Source organism: Microcaecilia unicolor, chromosome 1, assembly GCF_901765095.1.
Source record: "Microcaecilia unicolor chromosome 1, aMicUni1.1, whole genome shotgun sequence".
NCBI lineage: Eukaryota > Metazoa > Chordata > Amphibia > Gymnophiona > Siphonopidae > Microcaecilia > Microcaecilia unicolor.
This window is the reverse complement of record NC_044031.1, coordinates 586,385,559-586,392,280: the sequence shown is the minus strand read 5'-3', so window position 1 is coordinate 586,392,280 and position 6,722 is coordinate 586,385,559. Positions and strand designations below refer to the sequence as shown.

At 42.2% G+C, this 6,722-nt stretch overlaps 1 long non-coding RNA gene across 1 annotated transcript; it reads left to right on the top strand.

The window, feature by feature from the left end:
* Positions 1–300: 300 nt before the first annotated feature.
* LOC115460439 lies at positions 301–6,335 on the top strand. The gene is made up of 3 exons (XR_003940491.1): positions 301–415; positions 4,975–4,979; positions 6,323–6,335. It is a non-coding gene; the product is annotated as an uncharacterized LOC115460439 (long non-coding RNA).
* The last annotated feature ends 387 nt before the right edge of the window (positions 6,336–6,722 follow it).

The following is a 6,722-nucleotide window of genomic DNA, read 5'->3' as shown; positions in this document are numbered from 1 at the left end:
CAATTCTGAAGGTAGTGCATATTGCTGGCAAAAGCTAGGTGGAGACACCATTCAAGAAGCAAGTCTTAGATTACTGTATTACATTTAGTGCACTCAGGGGGGCCTTTTACAAAGGAACAGAGGTGTTTTTAGGGCACATTAAATGTTAAAGATGCCCATAGGAATATATGGTTATCTCTAGCATTTAGCACATGCTTATTTCAGCACACGCTAAAAACGCTAGTGTGCCTTTGTAAAAGGCCAACCCAGATGCTGCAGTGTGCTTTCAAAACGTGATACTTTATCTCGTAATCCATGTAAAGTCTGTATTTTCTGTGCCACAGACACTGGTTGACTCATCAAGCAATAAAGCCTTTTTCGGTTCTGTGAACTGTTTGCTCCTGTTTTGTTTCTCACCTCACTGGTTCATCTTCCTGTATACCAAGTTAGATATAAAACAAGAATTAGTCAAGCAATGAAAGAATTTGGAAAGAAGCTCCCCATAAATCCAAAAATTAATAACACACAGGTCAATATTCAGCCACCGTGATCAGTATTTATTTCAAATGCCAGCTGCAGCAGTCAAAAAATGTCCAGATATTCAATGCCAGTTTCCAGATAATGGCCGGTATTGAATATCCAGATAAGGCAGTTAATACTGGATCTTTTCTGAGTAGTGGCAATAGTCTGTCATCCAGATAACTTTCCTGGTACCTAAGGGGCCCTTTTACCTAAATGTGGCCTGCACTGGTGTTTTGGACACGCGCAGGTCAATTTTTCAGTGCGCCTGGAAAAAAAGGCATTTTTTTTGTAGCCGAAAACTGGACGTGCGACAAAATTAAAACCAGCACACGTCCATGTTCAGCCTCAGACCTTACCACCACCAATTGACTTAGCGGTAAGGTCTCATGTGCTAACCGGGCAGTAAGAGGCCAGTGCATGTAAACTTCTGATTACCTCCGGGAAAATGCCACGAGGTAGAAAATAGAAAATATTTTCTACTCTATGTTTTGAACGCACATCAAAAATGGAATTTTGGCCCAGGGCCCGTGATAGCCGGGCAGTAGTTCCAATTTGGCATGTGTTGGATGCGCATAGGCACCTATGCGCCTTTGTAAAAGGGCCTCTTAGGGTGGCCTTCTATTTGTCCTATGTTATCTGGTTAGCAGATTGAATATTGCTACTATCAGGGTAAGTTCCAGAATTCCCCTTGCTTCATCCACATGCCACCCAGGCACTTTCCCCTGGATTCTATATAGCGCATCTGAAGCAATTCTATAACAATGCGTGCAACTTAATTGGCTTAGTATGCTAATGAGCGCTGATAACAGCACTTAAGCAATAATGAGCACAAATTTAGTCGCACAATTCGCTAAGTGTATTCTGTAACAATGTGTATGAAATTCTAACATGAGTTAGGGGCTTGGTTATGTGCAGGGAAATGGGCATTTCGTAGGCATTCTGAAATTTACACGCCTACTTATAGAATATGGCCCAGTGCACCTATATCTACATGCCAGGATTTATGCCACGTTTTTTGTTGGTGTAAATGGATGCGTGTAGATTTAGGCACTGAAATATGAACAAAGCGTATTCTATAACCGGCACCTAGATTATAAAATATGCTTAGTCGTCATTGATTTCAGCACTGATTTTGTAGGCACCATATACAGAATCTTCCCCTATCTGCATAATGCAGAGATTGTCAATAAGAATATTCAGAGGTACTATCCTCCGGATTCTGTATAGGTCACCCAAAAGTTGGGTACTCAAATTTGGGCACAGACCTCTGGATTCTATGTAGTGCATCTAGAGATCCACGCCGACCAGAGCTGAGAGAGAGAAGGGAAGACTGAACTAAGCGCCGAGCCTGCATGCTTTTCACTGCTGCTGCCGCCGTAACCACGATGAGGTAAGATGACTTTTAAAATTCGGAGGGAGGGGGCCTGGAACTCGAAGGGAGGGAGGGAGGGGGGACTCTGGAACTGGGAGAGACTGGAACTGGGAGCGAGGGAGGGACTGGAACTCAGAGGGAGGAGGGGCCTGGAACTCGGAGGGAGGGGGAGGGGGATGAGGGAGAGGAGACAGGGGACAGGGGAGAGGGAGGGGGGACGGGGAAGGGGAGGGAGGGGGATGGGGAGGGGGACAAAGGGAGGGGGTGGGGAGAGGGAGGGGGGAATGCACCACCTGTAAAAAAAATTTCAGCACCTCCAATCATTTTGAAAGGTTGGCTCCTATGAAAAGATCCCCTAAGCACTATAAAAAATGCACACCACCAATGGAATGTTTACATGTGGAAAATGCTTTATAACCTTAGGTGGTCCTTTTACTAAGCTACGGGAAAAAGGGCCCTGAGGTAGTGGCGGGGACCATTTTTCCTGCATGCCAAGGCCCTTTTTACTGCAGCGGGCAAAATCCCCCCCAAAAATGATCATGCAGTAAGATAACCCTTACAGTGTGGCCATGCGGCAGGGAGCACTTACCACCACCCATTGAGGTGGCAGTAAGGGCTCCCGCAGTAGCCTGGAAGCATGCGCTGCCCGATTACCGCCACACTGGGAAAAAATTAAAAATTTCCAAAGTACCAGAAATGGTGCACACTCAACCCAGAACTACCACCGATGGACACATTGGGCTGGCAGTAGTTCAGATTTAGCATGCGGTTAAGTCCATGTTGGGGTAATTTTAAAAGGCGCTTCGGCATATAAATGCTTTTTACACAGATAACCTTCTAAAATTGCCAGGAATAATCTTAAAGAGCATTTCCTAGGTGTAAAACAGGTTTTCCACACAGAAAACTGCTCTTCTCAAGTTCCAAGACATTCATATACATGCTTAAATATGAATGGCAACAAGATGGCATTCTCTGGGGCAAACTGTGGGTGGAACAGAGATGGAGTTGCAAAGTACAGTGTTTGATCAGCAGAAATAGTGATTACTAACATGTTAACTTATACACATAATAGTTGTATATATATGAATTTATCCAGACTGAGCGGAGGGGGGTGAAACTGAGCTGGTATTAATATGCATGTTTTATCAAATATGTGCATGTATTAAGCTGGGAAATTTGCACGTCAAAGATCAGTTATAACCCCTGGAATAATTTGCAAAGCAGATGTGTTCACATACTTTCATTCTGAACGATTTCTGGTGCCCATACAGGAAAACGTTTGCATGTGCAATGTTAAAGAATTACTCTCTTATTTGCTGAAATGAGTCATGATAAAAGGATATTTTAAACAATTTTTATCTAGAATTTCTTTTTAGTTGTCTCAGATTCAGATGGACTCTTTGGTTTGTTGAGCATATGTCTCTATCTACATTTGGTGAGAATTTCAGAACGTTTGATGGTTGACTGGGAATAGTTCACTACTGGTGCATGGGTAGAAGGTTTATTCTATTTTGAAAAAGTTGAGGCTATTATGCCTATAGAAATTGTGAAATTCCTATACAAAGCATTGGTGCAGAAGTGTTGGTCTTGTGGGATTTTGTAATTAAAGGAGTGTCTTCATCTGGCTTGCCATTATCAGTGATAGCTTCAGATGAAACTTGAGGGCATCACCATGCACATGTTCCTTATGATCTGCCAAAAGTCCCAGCTGGTGATCTCGGGGGGGGGGGGGGGGGGGGATTTCTCCAAATGGGTTAGTTTTGCACACTGAGTAGGATGAAAGGGTGGCCCTTCCAAAAACTTGAGGGAGACTGGATGATCCTTGTACACGGTGAAACTCAACAGACGCTGAATTTTCACTGCTTTGCAGTGGTTTTCTCATTACAAGGTATATCACTCTACATTCTGCACCCATACTTTGTGAATTCTAGTCGCAAGTGTTTGACCCCTGAAGCAGATGGTTGTTCTGTCGAATCACAGCCCCGTGTTGGGTCATATACATATCTGGTGATGAATAAAGTTGCTTCAACCCACCTTCAGCTGATGAGATTTCCTGGTCCACCCTTACTTTCCTGTGCTGGCATGGGGGGGGGGGGGGGGGGTTCTTACCTTTACCTTTTGGTTGCTTTTTTGGTATACTGCTAATGCTCGCCATAAAACTTGCATTGTGCCAAAGAGAACTTCCCTCTAGAGTTCATAAGATGTAACATGCATAGGTAACTTATCCAAGTGTGTTTAGAAATGTGTTTTTTTGACATCAGACCTGTGGCTCCAAAAACAATGGGAAATATTTCTGTATCTTTCTGCCACATTTTCTCAGTCTCAGATTACATTTCTTGGTACTTGAGGATTTTCTCTTTCTCCAGGTAAATCACAGAGTAATCATTTGGGACTAGCACCTCTATAATCAATGCTATTCTGGTGTTTTTCCTTTTTTTACCTCTCTATCTGGTTTTCTTGCATCCAATTTTTTATCTGGCAGGATGAGGATGTCCTAGGTGATCTAACCTCAGTAGTGAGGTGACACCAGATTTTTATTTTTTTTAATGGCCTGGTTACACTGAAAATTCACGTGGATTGTGTGCCACCTAGAATGCTACAGTTTTTGACTACCCTTTCCTGTAGTGTGTCATGTTCCTCATCTGTAAAATACTTAGGGCCCCTTTTACCAGGCTGTGGCAAAAGGGGGGCCATCGCTGGCACCCTTTTACCACAGCTTGGTCTCGACTTCCTGCAGGAAATGGCCCTGCGGCAAATAAAGCACTTGCCGCACAGCCATTTCAGGGGGAGCCCTCACCGCCACCCACTGAGGTGGTGGGAAGGGCTTCCGCATTAACCTGGCGGTAACCGGGCAGCGCACGGCACTGCCTGATTACCGCTGGGTACAATCCGGCCCGAAATGACAGCATACTAGGACTGTGCCCAGTGGTACATCCTGTGTAGCAAGCAGCAAGCCCACTTTGGATTTCCCGTCACTTTATTATTTACTATTATTATTATTATTATTATTTGTTACATTTGTATCCCACATTTTCCCACATATTTGCAGGCTCAATGTGGCTTACATAATACCGTGAAGGCATTCGCCAAATCCGGTACAGGATAGGTACAAAATGTTGTGTTGGGATAGGGAAGATAAGATTCAATCAAGTTGGGTTGAGGTAAAAGAGTTCATCAATGTCCAATACGATCTTTAATAGTGAAGTGTTGCAGGGTTGAGTCATTTAAGTTGGGTCATTCGGATATGCCCTTCCGAATAGGTGAGTCTTTAATGACTTTCTGAATTTTAGGTAGTCATAAGTTGTTTTCACCACTTGTGGCAATGCGTTCCACAGACGCGTGCCTATGTAAGAGAAGTTGGACGCATGGGTTGTCTTGTATTTTAGTCCTTTGCAATTTGGGTAATGGAGATTCAGGTAAGACCGTGATGAACTGGTACTATTTCTAATTGGGAGTCCTTAGGGCCCTGTTTACTAAGCTTCACTAGAGGCATGTTAGTGTTTTTAGCCAGCACTAGCCATCAGCACGTGCTGTAGGCACCCACAATATTCCTATGGTTGCCTACCCAGCACACACTAATTTTATGCACGTGCTAAAAACACTAGTGCACCTTAGTAAACAGGGCCCTTACTGCTCTGTAGCCCTGATGAAGCAAGAGTAAAAAAAGTGGCCTGTAGCGTTTGTTGCCTTTGGGATAGGTTTCTTCTCCCCTCTCCCTCCCATCTTTCTGTATTATATTGATGTCCTCTCTGCTCACTTGGGACTCTCCTATCCATCTTCTTGTCCTTTTCTTCAGCGTACAGGTTATAATTTTTTATACCACTAATACCTTTATCAGTTCGAAGCGGTTCACAATAAGATTAGAACAACAGTCCTGATAAAATAAAAATGAATCAAGAGACACCCTAGTTAGAAGTAAGAAATTTCTAAAAAAAAAAAAACAGTTTTAAGCATCTTTCTAAACTGTACATAATCAAATTTGTTTAAAAACAGAGTAATACAGCCATATTTTAGGTGATTGATAAACAAAAAGCATATCACAAATCCTAGACCTCTTAACCCCTCTAATTGAAGGAAATGCAAAAGAACAGTTTAAAGTTCTTCTACTTCTAATAGACCTTGAAAATTTGAAATGGAACAACAAATATTCAGCACAATCACCTTGAAGGACATGAAATAATATACAAGAAAATGTAAACATGATCCTGGCCTCCATAGAAAGCCAATGAAGATCCACATAAAATCCTGTCATACTTATGTAAAGAAAAAATCAGGCTAATTGCAGTTTTTTGTATTGTCTGTAAACATTGAAGATTATGTCTGGAAGTACCTCAAAACAATTGCATTATAATAATCCAATTTTGACATAAGTAATGCCTGAACAAGCAACCTAAATTGTTCAATTTAAAAAAAACCTAATCTTTCTTAATTTCCTCATTAAAAAAAAAGAGCTCTTAACCATAGAATTAATTTGAGGTACTAAAAAGAGAGATTGATCTTGCAGAATGCCTAGTATTTTAATAAGAGGCAAAAGAAAATATTTAACCTGGTTTATAATAATATGATCTGTTAATGGATCTGGATTATTGACCAGAAGCAAAAATTAAGGGGTCCTTTTACAAAGGCGCGCTGAAAAATGGCTTGCGGTAGTGTAGGCTCGGGTTTTGGGCACGCGCCGATCCATTCTTCAGCACGCCTGTAAAAAAGGCCTCTTTTTTCCCCCAAAAAATGGACGTGCAGCAAAATCAAACTTGCCGCTTGTCCATTTTGGGTCTGAGACCTTAACGCCAGCCATAGACCTAGCGGTAAAGAATTTGGGCGGTAATGACCTACGCGTGTCAGAAAAAAA